This window comes from Oryzias melastigma, linkage group LG6 (genome assembly GCF_002922805.2).
Source record: "Oryzias melastigma strain HK-1 linkage group LG6, ASM292280v2, whole genome shotgun sequence".
Taxonomy (NCBI): Eukaryota; Metazoa; Chordata; class Actinopteri; order Beloniformes; family Adrianichthyidae; genus Oryzias; species Oryzias melastigma.
Genome location: NC_050517.1, coordinates 15,452,739 through 15,469,819, shown reverse-complemented (window position 1 = coordinate 15,469,819; position 17,081 = coordinate 15,452,739). Strand labels below are relative to the sequence as shown.

Below are 17,081 nucleotides of genomic sequence, written 5' to 3'. Positions count from 1 at the left end.
CGGAAGAAAACGGAAATGAAGAAACTCAATAGTGTGAATGCATTGAATGCATTCACACAATGACTGGGTTCCCCACGTTCATACGTATGAACGTGGGGAACAGCCTCTTCCAGGAAGAGTCTGCCCTGCCAGCACCTCCCCCAGGCAAACACACACGTAGAGAAACCGGGTGGTATCTCCGCGGAGCTAGTGGTGATTTGCAAAACGCTTTCAATTTAGTTTCATTTTAACTTTTTCGTGGGCGGAATGCAGATATGCTACCAAGGCAGACTCACAATGAGCGAAAGGCGGAGCTTCAGAGATCGAGTTGCTTACTTTCTGGTAGGAAAAGGAGCTCACGAAAATAACTCATATTTCACTGAAAGCGTTCTACAGCGTGTCAAAGGTAATATATTATAGATAAATTTTACTATACAATTGTATGATATAGGCCATTTAAAACAAACATGAGTTAGGACACATAATTGTGCTACCTGTTAAAAAAAATTCTTTCAACATTATTTACAGTTTAGTGGAGGTTCACCTTGTTTTTTTTAACTGCACTTTAAAAATTGTTTTGACCTCGTCTTTGCTTTGTTTACGTGTATATATATATATATATATATATATATATATATATACGTATATATATATTTGGTATATTTGACATGTATATATGCATTTCTGCAGTAAAAAACAAAGAAAATCTATTTGGCCTGCTCAGAGTCAAGTTTTTGTTGTTTCCATGTACTAAAACTTTAGGGGTGGCCGTGGTGCAATTGTAGGGCGATCAACTCCTGATTGGAAAATAGTGGGTTCGATTCCCTCCTTGCTGACCCATGTGTGTCGAAGTGTCCTTGGGCAAGACACTGAACCACAGATTGCCTCTGGGTGAAGGTTGGTGCCAGTGTTTGGGAGTTGAGCTGCCACAAATGTGTAATGGGGTGACTGGGACTGTAAAGCGCTTTGGGCCTTCCAAGAAGGTAGGAAAGCGCTATGCAAGTATACGCCATTTAAAAAAATACATATTAAGCATTGCCATGAGGAATGAAGTAATGGAGGGGTCTATGTTTTTAAATCTTCTCTGCTCCAATGTGAAATAATGTATGCTCTTGTTTTGTTTTCCTCCAGCGCAGCTGTTTGCAGAATGAGCTGCAGTTTAAAGACACTTTGATCAGATTCACTTTGTGGTCTTCTCATCTGATTGAAGCCAGCATCAATAATTCACTGTTGGCTGTTCTTTGATGGGAGTCTAATGTTTGACAATGAGATTTAAACATTTGCTTGTCTTATTTTCCTGATGTAAATAATCGCTGTGCATCTGTGTGCATTATGCATGCATAAATATATCATAGAGAAAAAGACATGAAAGACATCAGAAGCTCTGAAGGATCGAGCTGTTCGTGCTTTTGAACGGTGCATCAATAACTTTACTGAAGCAAGTTCCTGAACAAACCAATGTTTATTCATTTACTGGATAGTGTCAGGCATAACATTTGATCATATCAAGTTTTATTTATGTAGTAGAGTACATACAGTTACTGCATTTCAAAGTACTTAACCAAGAACCTATTCGAAAATAAGCAAAAACAAATGAGTACACACAAAGTTAACAAAAATCAATTAAAAAAACAGATTAAAATGTTAAAAGAACCCTAGAAAAAAACTGATCTTAAAGCAGAGAGATGTGCATATGGGCTGCCTTCTGTTAGCGATTCATTCATATTTTTTTATTTATTATGTCTTTGCTTAAACCTAAATGCTTTCAGCACCTTTAGTTGTTGCTGCACCCCAGCAGAGGGCGTTATTGTTGCACAGCCTCTTGCACAAACTTTTCACATACAAAAAATATATATATATTTTTGTTTTTGAATAGGATGTTTTTGACTTTTGTGAAGCATTTAATAAAGTGACATCAAACCTCACACTGTCCTCTTCAATCCTATTGTTGGAATTTAGCACAAAAGTTTATGTGAGTGTTTTTTATTCAGTATAAACCAAGACGCCTTGAAGAGAATGTTGGAATATTTTTTTCCTGGATTGTTTTAGTCTGACTTGATTCCATGTTCTCTGATTTTTTGATTGATTATATTGTAACAGAGTGGTGTTTCCATTAGGGGGCAGTGTTGGGTTTCAGCTCCAGTAAACCCTCTTTGCAGTCAATTCTGTGAAAGAGACAACTGTATTGTCTCCATTTAAGACACACACACACAAATCACTCTTTATATCATATTGATCCAGTTAAGTGATGGTGAAGGGCATATTTCACTTGGAAAAAACACGCCTTTGCAGAGAGAAGGATTTAGAGCTACAATTTACCTTGAGGTGTTCATAAGAGATCCGGGAACAATTCTTCCTGCTATTTTACAGTGCAATAACGGAGCCCTGAAATGAAGCTGTAATGAAGCTCCCCTCTCAATTCGAGTCGTTCCCTGCTCCTTAGAACCTTTGGGGTTTGTCGGATGTTGAATTATTGCTTTTGTGACCTCTTTCAACTTAACACCTGACTCACGCAGCTGTTAGAGGGCTGTAACTAGAGGGACTTGCAGCCCACAGATTCACTGGAGGTGATCGGGGTGCTTGTTGAGCTCCAGTGACACAAAACCACGCTTTCACAATTGACATAAAATAAGCTGGGCTTCACTCCTTGGTCGTAGGTGTGCTGAGACATTTTTTTTTCCTCAGAGGTTTAGAATAATGCAGCTGCACCTAGAAACATCTCAACAGGGGAACTTAGCAGAGACACTCCTTGTACAACAGATCAAAATGTGGCCTCTCCCTACCTCTTTGTACTTTCTGCTTTATTTTTTAAGGCTCTTGATATTTTGAAAACCATTTAACCCGTTGCAACGTCCTCCAAATATTCTTGCACCAAACTTTTGAATTACTAACTACATACTCACACAGAAAGCTGTCCCCAGTTACCCAGTATTTCCAGAGACATTGATTGGCCCCATTTGAGATATGGATCAGCATGGTTTGTGAAATCAATGTCCAAACCGGATGGCAGAACCTCCACAGTCTTACTTTGCCCCCAAGCCAACATAAAGAAGGGCACAACGATTATTTTTTGTGCTTACTTGAGGAGATTACCAATAAAAAAAAGATGATGATGATGAAAAGTTCGGCTGATCCAGGACAAGGCGGTGCTTCTGGCTGGAGGAGGTAGTGCTCCCGGCGCAGAGGTGGAGGACGTGTTGGTTTGTTTGAAGATCGTCACCATTATACCAACATTAGCAGCTGTCAGCTGTGGCATAAATACAGGTGTAGTATTCAAGGACTTAGAGGTATGTCAGAGTAAACACGCGTCAGTGTTGTAATTAGCTGCTTCACGGTTGGTGAGTCAGCTTATGGAGCCTTCAGAGCCTAGTAAATACAGCGTCATGTGCAAACGTGTTATGTTGAAGCTAATAAATGGACACAAATAAAAGCTATGAAGACATTTCTACAACCATGAGAGAGCATTTTGTCTTTTAGGTTCAATCTACGTCAGTGATGAGCTAATCTACTCTGAGCTCCTTTGACTCACGTACCCCCCTACATTTTACCACGATGGAAACTTCACAACCCATCTTATTTTCATTTTACTGACATGTTCAGATTTGTTGACACATATGGCGTTTTATGAATGTGGAGCAATCACGCTCTGAATCAGCATTCTTTTTTTTCCCGGTCTGCCTCTGCTTGTCTGTGTTCCGTTTATCTGCTGACTTAGATGAAGTCTGCAGATGAGGCAGCAGTCAGGCCAAAGTTTTGGAGGTATTTACTTAAGATTAAGATCTAATGTGTCAGCGAGGGTGTACTCCGTCTTTGCCCAACAGGAGCTGGGATAGGCTCCAGCAACCCCATGACCCCAAAAGGGATTCCGTGGGTTTTCAAGATGAATGGATGAATAGAAGTTTATGCTTGTAGCTAGTACCAACTTTTTTAAAGACCCACTCAAATAAAAAAACACATTATTAGCATGTTCTTGTAGCATTTCTATCATAATTGAGGACATGTATAAAATAATTTATGATTGAAACTGTATTTTTTAGTATTTCTTTATTCAAATCATGTTAGATCAGAAGCAGATGAAAAACCGCGGTGTGAAAAAGTTTGTGATGCAGCAACTTCCATGGGCGGACCAAAGTCTTCTTTTTCCGCTACAATTCTGAAGCATCCACTGGAAGACACATAGATCCATATACGTCTTTAAATTTACCGTCTGAGCTGCCATCTGACTCCAAACTGTACGGCTAGCTCTGATATTGCTTACTGTTATTTTGCTACTCATGTTAGCTTGGGCTTGTGAGGTGCTATAGCTAGTGGGAGAGAGTGGAAACAAAGGGTTGATGGGAAATTAGTGGAGCTTACATCCGTGCCAACAGTCTCACCCACAACTCAGAGGCAACTTTCTAATGAGCTCCTGAAGAAAATACATCTTAAAAATTGTAGACTTTATGGTTTTGGCTAAAAACTGCATAATGATAATTAAAAGACCACTGGAAACAATTTTACAATAGAAAAAATATAAAGTTGGCGTGGGACTTTAAAGCTGATTTTTCTAGTACATTTTTAGGATACAAAAAACACATTTACCAATTTCTGTTTTTAAGTATGTCAGCCTAAGATGGTTTTAATCATAGATAAGAACTTGGTGTCACTTGTTTTTCTGTAAATCCTAAGGATAGTGTAAGATTTTTTTCTATGCAGTTCAGTTTTATTTTTAGCCTGGAAAACTCTCATTCTAGTTAGTTATAAAGTACTTAATAGTAAATGTGCATGGTCAGGTCAATGGCTACAACAAACACTCTTTACTCCAGATTTCTGTTTACGTTGACTTCCCCTTCTCCTTTCTTTCCCGGCCTGTCGCTCTTATGGATGACCCATTTCCGTTGGTCATCTTTTCTGTGATCTGCTCCACTGAAGTGGGTGAGGCTGTACTGCAACCCCCCCTCCCTCCCTTCTTTGCTCACATCTTTGCCTGCAGATGAGAGGAACTAGAGCTCAAGAGATCTTGCTCTGCAGTTTGTTATGTTGCCAGTTACAGGCCGTCTTTCCCTCCATCTTTTGGCTGATTTAAGATGACACTTCTTTTCTCCTCGGCTGCGCAGCTGGGCCTTTATGGACTGCACGTCGTCCAACTTGGCTGTTACATTATTGACAGATACTAATACCCAGTAATTCCCACAATTATGCCCAAGAGGAGGAATTATTTCTTCATAATCAAGTTGGAGATTTCATCTACAGTCTACTAGCTCAGCTAAATAACACACTGACACACATTCATTCATCCACCCTCTGCAGAGAAACTTTCTATGACATTATTGGTTTTATCAGAAGTAGGCCAGAGAAAGAGCCTGGCCCTCTGGCAGGCTTACTGAGCATGCTCAGCTGCGCTGAAGGCTACATAGTGGATCAAAACCTCATTTTATTCTACTGTACCACATTTTTCACCCTCTATGTGGGTCTGTCACCGGAAGAGCGCCATGAGTTAGAATCTGACCGTGCCAGTTCTTGAGCAGAGCAATACTATTGGGCTTTAACTCTGCCTCTGTGGCCTCATGTCAGTTTATTGGATGAGAAGTAGCAGTTAAATGATAAGAAGAGATGTCCACTCAGTTATCCCTCATAAATGTCATACTGTTATCCTTTAACTTCTACCTAATGGAGCTCCGTACCTGAACTTTTTTTAGGTCCTCCTGTTTGTATAGAGCATTTATTAGGATTAGGGTTAGTCTTTTTACTTCCTGTTGACAAAAAGAGGTCAATTATTGACTTTAAATTGGCAAAAAGAAAAGCTTTTTGTTGAACAGTTCACCTTCTATTTATTTTATCAAAGATAATTGAAAGTAAGACCAGACAGAATGTTTTAAAATAAATAAATAAACTCCAGTAGATTATCGCCAGAATCCTTTTTGAAAATAAATATAATTTAGGGGAACCTGAAGCGCTTTGATCATCGTTTAATCTATTTTAAAATAGTTTCCAGTGGCCTTTTCACCATGACTAAGCTGTTTTTAGCCAGAATTAAAAAAAGACGTATTCTAGAACCTAGTTTCTGCAGAGCAGCAGTAGTTCATTAAAAATTTACCTCGGAGTTGTAGGTGGGTCCTTTGGTGCAGAGCAACCCTGCCCTCAATTCCCCTCCAAATTGGTGAGTCTTTAAAAATTCAAAACAATGGGTTTAATTAACTGAACCTTGTGCTATTAAACATAAAAAGTAAGTTCTAGTAAAGCTGAACTTTGTGTGATAGTAATGGCCTAACTTGATTCAGAAATATCTTTTTATGTTGTTTTATGTTTGGATAGATCCCTGATCCAATTTGCTGTAAATGTCTTTCTTCATTTGCAGGTGTAGACTGTGAGTTCTCGACGTTTGTAACCTTATTTTTTATTTTTATTTTTTTTGATGGCCAGATACTGGTGATGCAAACACACAACAGGGAATTCCTTGTTACTGCTGTTTCTTTATATCAGTTCTCTGTAAAAAGAAATTTGTTAAAGAAAATGCTCATCAAACTATACTGAACAGCTTATGGCGCACATAACAAAGTTTAGTTCATGCACAGATTCTTTCCCTTAAGTGTGTTGGAAGAAGTCTGTCTTCAATAACCCGTTTGTCTCAACCGATTCGCAGCAATGCACAGAGCAGACTTCTGTGCTTCAAAGGCTCATCCAGCATTTCAAGAATGAGTCAATATATTCTCCATTTCTGCGTGAACATGACTTTTGTTGTTAGTTCAGGAGATTTGTGTGTATGCAGATGGGATTGTGATCACCAACTCTATCAATCAACTCGATAAATCTCGCCTCACTAGACTAATTACACCCCAGCAGAAGAACTGATATCGTTATTAGGCTCATGATAAACTGTGCACAGCTTGTTTGTAGAAATGAGGCTGAAATCGACTCAGGACTGGCTTACAAATCCTCTCAGAGGGAGCTGTGATGGATTCAAAAGGATCTAGGAAGTATTTTAGATAGTGCTGTATATAACTGTGTTGTATCCATATGTGTTTTATGAAGATCATAAACACATTTTACGTGGACAAAATTGATTTGTAGTCCATTTTCTACTGGATTTGGTCGTCAGACCTTGTTGAGGCTGTTTTCAAGTTTAAAACTCTCTTCATACATTGTTTACTGCACATACACCAACATAATTGTACCGTATATGTCATGTACTAAAAGGATCATAAGATCATTAGATGATTGCATTCTCATTTCCAGTGAAAAGACTTCTCTATTATAACACGTCATTTACAAGCCTCCATTCAGAACGTGGTGGTAGACATGTAGTCAGGTCTTTAACCCTATCTCTGTATCATATTTGTATAAGCTATCAGTGTTCTTAACTGGATCCTGTTATTTAAAAATATTTATTCTGGTTTTTCCTTTGTGTAAATATATATTTAAGCATTTGGTGGTTTTAGGGTTGGGGTTACTGTAAAGGAAACCTCCAGTTCTTCTATTTTGTTATTTCAAACCATCAAGTTTTTTTTAAACTGACAGGATTGCGATCTTGAGCAAACCTTAAAACAGATGTGAGGCAACTCAGACTGGAGAGTTAAAAGTCATGCACGAGACATATAACACCTGTCTCTTCACGATTTGCCTCAGGTTCAAGGGAAGAGGATTCCCTAATGTCTGTGCGAGATATGATCACTGAGTTGTCATGGAAATTATTAGTTTTTGTTGGGTCATTTTGAAACAATTTTTCTGGCTGCAGCTATATTGGTTATCTATGGTATACCTATGAAATGGAAGAACCAACATCCCTAAAAGTTTGTTGTATTCGAGTTTATGATTTCACTGTTACTTACCAATCAAATAAAAATCTAAATATTTTTCTCCAGCCTTCTCAATGTACACCTTTCTTCTGTCAGTTCTCTTTCTTATCTGCTAATGAACGTCATTGTTGAAATTACTAAGATGCATGTTTGTCGTGGTATAACAAAGGTTCCAGTGTCCTTGTGTTCATATTCCTGCTGTTATTAATGTGTCGCTAAATGGAACAACAGATGTTCCATTCTGTCTATTCTTAACTTAGCTCTTTGTCTTACAAAGTGATTCTGTACTTGTCTACTTCTTGTTTCTGCAATTACAAATGTACTTATTTTTGTCTCATAACAGATGTTCCAGTATTTCTTTTTGCCTTTTCTCTTTTTCCTCTTGTCTCAGACCTCAATCAATCATCTTCCCTGAGTCTGGTTCAGAGGGAAATTTCTATCTATTCTTTCATTCAGAGAGAGTTTTCCTCTCCCCTTTCACTCTTCAAAGAAATGTATGTGGAACTGAATTATTATGACCTGGAATGTTTGGAAAGACTTAAATTAAAAGAAATGCTTGAAGCAAAATGTATATATTTTGAAAACAATTTTAGAGTTTGCTCATTTATTTCATTAAAATTGGACATTTTACCCATTGGAAGTATGTGGATTGAGAAACTTGGTTAGCAAGGATCATAAGGTTTATTTGGAGAACCAATTCTACTGTATCAAAATTCATTTCTAAATGCGCTTTAATTCAAAAGTCAAAAAGTTTGTTTTCCCATCAATGTTTATCTGATCCTTCACCAAAAATTTGGACGGTAGACAACCTAAATGTCACTTTTATCCTTGCCTTGGTTATCGTTCCCCTTCATCCATACTGGTGCAATCAGAAGAATCACAACTAAACATCACTTCCTACCCTTATTCTGTGAGACTTTAAAAAAGTAAGAAGAACTACAGATCAGAATCTGTAGTTCTTCTCACTTTTTTAAAGCCTTCTCTCTAAAAAGACCGTCCTTCGTAACAGCTTGATGTTTTCATCCCCTGACAGTGGGACAGTGTTCACTTTCTCTCAGTTGATTGTGCTTTAAACACCACTCGTCCGTTTTCTGCAAAGTGTTTTAGAGCCATGGCTGTCCCCTTAGAAACAGTCAGTCTAGCCAGGATTTACTGCAGTGAGACAGTCGCTCTGCTTGGGATCAACAGTTTTACTTTGGTTTGTATTTGGAGCTTAAAGTGAGATCATGCCTGAGGAAGACATTCAGACTGTGATTTACCTCAAAATTATTGTCTATGTATATAACATTCTCTAATTTTTTAAATAGTTTTACAAAAATACAGAAGTTATATTTTAACTTACTGAAATTCATTCCAAACATGGTGAATGACAGTAATGGTTAACCACAATTGCTCTCAAATTAACAGTCTTTACTAATTTCCTACAACTTACTGTGTATGTAATTTTGCACATTGAACACACAAATCTGGTACTTTAATGTCTTACCAGTTATGGTTTACTCACCTAAATCAAAAAGAACACGCACCAGATGCCTCACAGACTGATGCTGCTCTGAAACACTTGAATCATAAATTATTCATATCTGAATAATTACCTTTGTGTCCGGTTGCCTTAGTGCTGTGAACCCAAGTTAACAAGCTTACACTGTCAATTTTGCGTTGATAGATGTACAAAAGCAGCTGTGCGTGTTTCTAGAACAATGAGCATGAGGGGGGAAAAAAGCCTAATAAAGTGAATTTAGCATCAAAATGAATGGACCCCCCCCCCTCTCAGGCTGCAGTCATGACTTGTTGAGTTGCTAAAGAAGTGGGAGGCGTGGCCTCAAGCTAGAACACATGTCTATGGGTGTTTTGACTTGCAACCTTTGGAATTTGTGGTTTTGCTCTGCCAAATTTTACAAAGCTGAGCAACAATTATGGCTGTCCATTCCATTGTGTTAAATGGATGCACAGATCTTGCGATTACATCTGTCTGAACCCAGTTTTTGTACCGTATTCCCCCCAAAAAAACCCTAGTAAATGAAACAGCTGCTTCTTCAGCATTTAATCAGTTTCAGCGTATAAATATTTCAGTGTTATAAAACTTTAAGGCTTACAAAAGCAAAATTATTTGATGTGATTAAAGCCATTCAATGTAGATCAGCCTTTGGTCCTAAACTATAGGATCTATTCTACATCATCTTACTAGAACATGTGTCATGCTGTTTCTCAAATTAGTAAGGAGTCTTTTGATTCTATTACATACAATCTAATGGGTTTACCCAGAATTCCCCGTCTGTCTAAACCTGCCTCCTTTCTCCGCGTTTTCATTCGGTCAGGTTTACCGTCAACGCAAACTATATTTCTTCATCACTTTGACAGTCTGCTAATTACAGTAGCGAGGCACTCGATTTATCCATATGCTCACACTCCAGTGCACACGAGCAACTCCTGCCCGTCCTCTCACTGCCTTACCGAGCTCAAACTGAGAATGGAACTGTTTATGCATCTGCTATTCCTTTGCTGTCTCCCAGTGGGTGCAGAAAGCCCTGCAGGGCGCATGCTTTTCTGCACCGACAAACTCTAGGCTACTGTTACTTGCAGACACTGCATGCAGCTGCACAGAATGCCAGTGGGTAATAATCTGCACCTGAGCGACAAAGGAAGAAGCGTGGGAGTGCAGATGGAAGAGTAAAGACCCAGAGACAAGAGCAAGTGGGCAGGTAGAAAAGGCTCCTGCGAGAGTGGATGAACAAGCGAACACTCAGCACTTCCTGTCCCTGTCTGACTCTGAGTGGGCAGGTAATGAGTCTGAGAGTTTCTCCTTGGCACCTTTTAGTTGAGAAGTAGATGGAACCCCTTATGCAAGATGTAGTAGAAAGAAGCGGTTCATTTCTCATCCTCAAATGGCATTGGTTATTGGAGGGCTTTTTTAGAGGGGTTTGTTCTTTGAGGTACCTTTTACTGTAGACTTCCATTGTGATTCACTCCAGGTCCATTTTTCAGGCGGTGTACCCCGCCTTCGCCCTTCAGTAGCCGGGTTAGGCTCCGGCACCCCCGCGACCCCGAAAGGGAAGAAGCGGTCAAGAAAATGGAAATATCTAAAATGTATCTTTCTAAAAAAACTCTAACACAGCACAATAAAGGACATTAGGGTCTTTGATCATAAGTTTTGAGGAATTACATTTCTAAAAAAGATTAAATCAGTTGTGAATTTTGATTAAATTACTAATTTTGCATTTATAGATGTGAAGAAAATGACTTCAGGTAAACTGATTTCAGGTAAACAGAGCTTAGTTACTTTTTTCCCCCAAAAAATAACCAAAGTAGTTCTTTTCAAGCAAAATAACCTGTTGTGCAATGGTTAACTAGGTTTTCTAATTTGTAAACGCCACTGAACATAACATTCCAGCCTTGCTTTAAAAGGCCTCTGGCAGGAAGAGCTGGAGCCAAACTGCTCTGCTGTGATAACATCAACAGATCTGAGCTTGTCCACCAAGCTTACCTTTCCTCTGTCATAAAGCCAATGGTGTGCATCCTTCAAATGAAGTGAAGTGGGAGTTTTGGTTTGACATGAAACAGACTTTGTATGGCCTCGGTTTGGCCGTGCCCCCACTTAAACAGATCCTCAGAAGGAGTAGTTCGGACTCCAACTCCCACTGAAGCTACTGAACTGACTGTTTTGGATTTTTCCACAGTGAACTCTGATCCTGGCATGATTACTAATTTTTACTAAGGAAATGGGGGGAAAAGTGCACTCAGCTTCTCAGCAAATACTCTGTTCCAAATAACTGATCGCAGAGTTTCTAATACTACTTTAAATTAAAAATGATCTCTCTCTTACAAGCAATTCAAAGTATGTGTGACTTTTTTAAAGGTACCCTTTCTTTGTGGTTATGATCTTCTGTAATTTAGCAAAAAAGGAAACATTTTCCATTTACATTTTTCACTGTTTCAACAAAAGTTTCTCATTTAATCTGTAGGTAATGTGGAAAAAAATAAACATCTTTCTAATAGCATCTGTAAATCAAGATCATCAAACATTGATTGAGTCATTCCTTATTAATTAAAAAAAAATATGTCTTTGAAAACTAACAGATGGCTTAACAGCTTGCTTTAACTTTCCCCTTTGACTTTAGCTTTTTTTTTTGTTATTAGTAGATCCCTTTATTCACTACCTCCAAAGTAGTGGGTCATTACATACAATGCCACATGTCCTCCAGACACACGCTATTCCACTTTTCCTCTTGGGAAATGGCATCTATTCTAAGCCCCAGGTGGTAGCCATGTCCAGTGCCTTCAAGCTCTTACATGCAAAGACCTCCCAGAGGACCAAGGATAGTTGAAGGACTGAATGCAGACCCCCCCCTTATCTCTCTTTGTAATGGCATACTTATGCATTATTTATGCATTAGGAGAGCTGGTCACATACATGTCACATGAACTCTATTTCCTTTTTTGATCAGTTAAAAGATGCTGTTAGTATTTTAGTACACTTGTTTTGAAACTTTATTTTGAGAGTTAGTATAAACCCAAGAAATAATCAAGTGTCATTAAAGGAGAAGAAGAGGGCGGGAAATCCAATGCTAAGAGGGCATTGACCGTCTCTGAATGCTCCCAGCAGGTTGATGAGTGAAGGCGCTGTTAGCCTTCTTGGTTGGGGTTGAGGTCATTGTCCTGACTTTCATGTTCTCAATAGCTGAAGGATCCCTGCTGGATCCACTTAAAATTCACTTTTTTTCCTCCCTTCACTTTATCCTGTTGAAACTAATTCTCATTCACTTTCCTTAACTGGGATGACTTCAAAACAACTGGAGCTCTAGAGTAGGTTTTTCTGTGTCTCCTTGGAATGTTTTTGACAAATTTACCCCAAACTTTCACACCAATCACTTCAAATCATCTCATGATAAACCCGTTTAAAGATTAGACAGTCAATATTTAACTGCGTCTGTTTGGAGGATACAATTTTGTTACAGAACTCCAGAGGAAGTTAATAAAAAAAGCAATATTTACAACCAACATACGATCAAAAATAAAGTATTTCTAGGAGCAGGTAGAATGCCAAGCAGCAGCATATGCGGCATGAACGGCAGCAATGGAGATGCTAACAATAACTTACATAATATGCAGAAGTATACACAGCAGCATGGAAAGTACTTGAATGCCAAAAGATAAACAACAAATAATGAATAATTGAACACGGTGTGCATCCCTATTGACAGCTGCCTGATATGGGTAACCATGAGTCACAGTGAATACAGTGTGACTGAATTATTTGTCAGTAGTGCAATCATGGTTCTTAGGGATCTATTTATTGTCTGTATATGAGAACTGGATTGAGTAACCCTTCCTTCCTTGCATTTCAAATAGGAAGTACCGCGGGTTCCAAGAAGCCAAAATCCCTTAGACTTCTACTGAGAAATAAACAGCTATTACTCAGTCATTATATTAGTCAGAACAACTATTCCTGCACTGACACATTTTTTTAGCTTGGTCTTGCTAATCCTATGTTTTTCATAGTATATTTTCGGTATTAAATAACTATTCAAGTTATATAGTGGCTCAATGAAATGCAGTCTCACGTCAAACGTTTGATTGACAGATTTTGTGTGGGTGTGGACTTCCATCTTCCCTCCTGATTGACGAGAGTGGTTGCCATAAAATTGTTGACTCAGAGCGACTTGGACCAATCACTTCTTATTGACGATTCCTGGTTCCACCAACCCGACATCAATATCATGAATAAATGCTGACTGAATTGACTTCATTTTTGAGCCAGAAGTTTTCTATAGGTGACATCACTCTCTGTCATTTACACTTAATTGATATAGCTTGGGGAAGTTCTGGAACATTTTACACCAAATGGGACATTCATTGTTTCCATAGGCAAGCGTGTTAAACAGCCTGTGGTGTGGATGAGGAATACCTAATGATGGTGTTAGTGATTGAGTGTCCTTAATGGAGGAGGGGGGTGGATTTTCTCTGCACACCTCACACATTCTCCTCACAGATTTGCATTCAGAAGCATTAGCAGCCTCCCAACGTGTGTTGCAGCTGGTTAGCATGCAGTCTCTGTAGATGCAAGGATGGAGGAGGCCAGTGGGCTTTCTTCATCATGGTCCTGCTGAATACCTTACCAGCTTTAAGGTCGGTGCAGCCATGCATAGCTCAGTGGTGAGCATGGTTCTTTGTCAGAACATGCTGAAAACTGAGCAGAGGCAGGTATGCCCATCCAACCTCCGTCAGAGGCTGAACATGCCAGAAATAACAGAGCTCTGTGATAAAACAACATCTCTGTTTTATATTGTTGACAAGCCTGAACAGAGTCTCAACATGGAAAACAAGGAACTAAAATATTTAAGGACACACTACAATGAAAATTGGTATTTTTGTATTTTTAATATGTTCTTATCTCAAGATGGAGGAAATATACAAAGAACATCAAGCTTAAAATTGCACTTCTGAGTAATTCTTTATTCATATTGTTATGAATCAGGAGCAGACTAAAGAATGCTGTTTTAAAATGCCTACAGCAGTGAGGTAGTAGTGACGTAGTGCTTCATCTGAGCTGGCATCTGGCTCAAAACTGTTTGAATAGATCAGGGGTGGTCAACCACGGCCCGGGGGCCACATGTGGCCCTTTAAACCATTTAATCTTGCCACCTCACTGGAATAAATTATAAGTTTTATATTTCCCTGTCATTTCGGTGCTTCTCCTTAGATAGGGGTATCAAACTCGTTTTAGTTCAGGGGCCACTTTCAATCCATCTGATCTCAAGTGGGCCAGACCAGTAACATAATAGCAAAATAACCAACTTGTTATCTGTAGTTTTTTTTTTTCTCAGTTAAAAAATAGACCTCAACCAACCTAGTAGCCTAATCACTTATTATTACATTGTTTATTATATTTATTTCTTGATCTCTTGTCATGCTGGTCTTGTGTTTCCTTTTCTTCCCCTAGTGGCGTAATTGCACATTGGGGTCATTTTTTAAAAGAGCCATAACTTGCCACAGGAATGAGCTACAAACTTGCCCCCCCCCCAACATCCTTATATATTTTTTTTTCTTCATGACTGTGCCAGAATAAATCATCTGGCAGGCTGCATGTGGGCCTTAAGTTTGACTCCCCTGGAAACATGTTTTTGTCCAAATTCCATCTTGTTTCTTTCTCAACTGAGGTTACTTACCAAAACGCTTCAAGTATCTGATCCAGCCCACCCCTGGAATTGATTAATCCAACATTACTCGCCATTTTTGTTGCTCCCCTCATGTTACGTTGGGGTTGTGAGGGGCTGTAAGCTAGCAGGAGAGCGTGTAAACAAAGGGATGATGGGAAATGAGGGCAGACTTACTCGGATAGACGGGCCCACAACTCAGAGGTTAATTTTTATAAACTACCATTGCTCTGCCGGAACTTTGTCCTAAAAAACGGCACAGTTATTTTTAATTTTTTTTTTAATGCTTTGAAAATAGATCAAAAGATGATTGGAGTTGGACCTTATACCTGCTCAGTTGTTTTCTTGTTCATTTTGCTCAACCTAAAAATGCATTTCCCGCCTTTTTTTAAATATTAATATATTTACCGTGTTTATTTCCACTTTCAGTCTCAGCTTGATGGTGTTCATATATTTTTAATAGCTGTAAGGAAGTGCGGCCCCAGTAGCCACTTTTGCTCGCTTTACATCCGGTCTATGACGTCATCGCCTCTCGGCTTGTTTGTACTAGTGGCGCACGCGGCGCATTCAGCTCATCTGCCCCGCGAGCTCAGCAGCAGCAGGAGCTCATAGCGCGCGGACAAACGCTCCTTTAAAACAACAACCTGCGCTCTTTTCTTTCTTTTTTTTTCTTTAAATCCTCCGCTCACATCTGGATACGTCGGCTGTTTCTCCGTCTGCTGTTATTTTTCTGCGCCTGCCCGGACCTTCATGGAAGCTCTTCTTTGTAAGTACTGCAGACGCGACCAGAGCAGGCTTGTTAATTGTATTGATTGTGTTGGTGGATGCAGCTCTGCTCGGTTCCATGATCCCGGCCGGCTTCTATATGTCCCATGTCCATGTATATTTAAAGAAAGCGCTTTAACGCTCACATTTGTGCCTCTTCTTCCAATAGAACTACATTTTAAATCCATTATTTTTGTTTTAGTTTGAGTGCTGCATTGAATATGTTAACTTATCAGACATTTCTTAATTTTTATTTTTGTAATTTTCTCCTAATAGAAAACTGCCATTGTATGTGCTTTTTCTGCATCTTCTCTTTCTCTTTGTTATTTACATCCACATTTTGGTCTATGAGTTGCTTTATATATATATATATATATATAACATCCAGACTGATCTCCTTGTAAATATTTTTCTTTACAGTTCTATTTTTTATGTGTGTTGTCAGGTACACATCTTTATGTGACGTGACTCATTAATTTTTTGGATGAAACTGATTTTGCATCATAGTTAATGGAGGCTGGCTGAATGTACTGTTCCTGCTTGTTTGTGTATGAATCAGTCCGACTTTTCTCATTCCTATCATCTGCATCACCACATTTTGTTTATGACTTTCAGTTCTGAGCTGCATAAGGTTTATTTAACAGTAAAATATGTCAATCACACTACAGTACTGGGTAACTGTACAGTACAGTATTGTAAACTCTATTAATGAGAGGCTGCCACTGCATCATCCAGGACACGTATGTTGTCTTTGAGTTTTGACTCCCAGAATTTAATCCAAAACATTTTCAAACTTTCCTTTTTTTATTTTATGAATGAGTCTCCAAACTATGTGTAATTGCTATTTTCTAAAACTTTATTTATTATGTCCATGTGGGTCTAAAATCAGTTTAACATCCTAAAAGTATAGATGAACTGTTGTCAGAAGTTGTCAGAATGTTGCTCGGTCACATTTTTTTTCTCCTAAAAGAGAGAAATTCAAAAGAGTGTCACTCGATACCTCGTTTCTCATCATACCATTGGAAGGAAGAACTTTCTGTTGTCATTAGGATGGTATGTTTGTTTGTTTACATTTGCCAAATCAGATTGTGTTTGTAAAGTAATTTGTTAATTATCGGAAGACAGCGACTTATTTATGCAAGTATGAATGGTATTTGTGAAAAAAAAAAGTTAAGATCAAACCATCCAAGAATCCCATTTGGAAGACAGTTGGTTTAATAGAAAAACTTTGGTTAGTGTCTAGTTGGTGAAGATGCAAACACAGTGATTGTTTAATAAGAAGAGAGACATAATTGTTGGCTCTGTGCCCGTTTACAAACAACTCTGTAAGACTGGGTCAAAATCAGATTTAAACTTGTTATATTTAAAAAAAAAAATGCTTCTCTTTGCAGGGATTTATTTGACCTTT

The 17,081-nt window shown here is 38.6% G+C and overlaps 1 protein-coding gene across 9 annotated transcripts in view; it reads left to right on the top strand.

The window, feature by feature from the left end:
* Positions 1 to 17,081, top strand: part of plekha5 (pleckstrin homology domain containing, family A member 5) — a 98,071-nt gene that overhangs the window by 23,519 nt on the left and 57,471 nt on the right. Inside the window, exon 1 of one of the 9 annotated variants that reach the window (XM_036212307.1) lies at positions 14,829 to 15,674. The exons of the other annotated variants lie outside the window; for them this stretch is intronic. The gene's annotated coding sequence lies outside the window, so the exon portion shown is untranslated. Of the gene's footprint in view, positions 1 to 14,828; positions 15,675 to 17,081 lie in introns of those variants that run through there. 9 annotated transcript variants of the gene reach the window in all.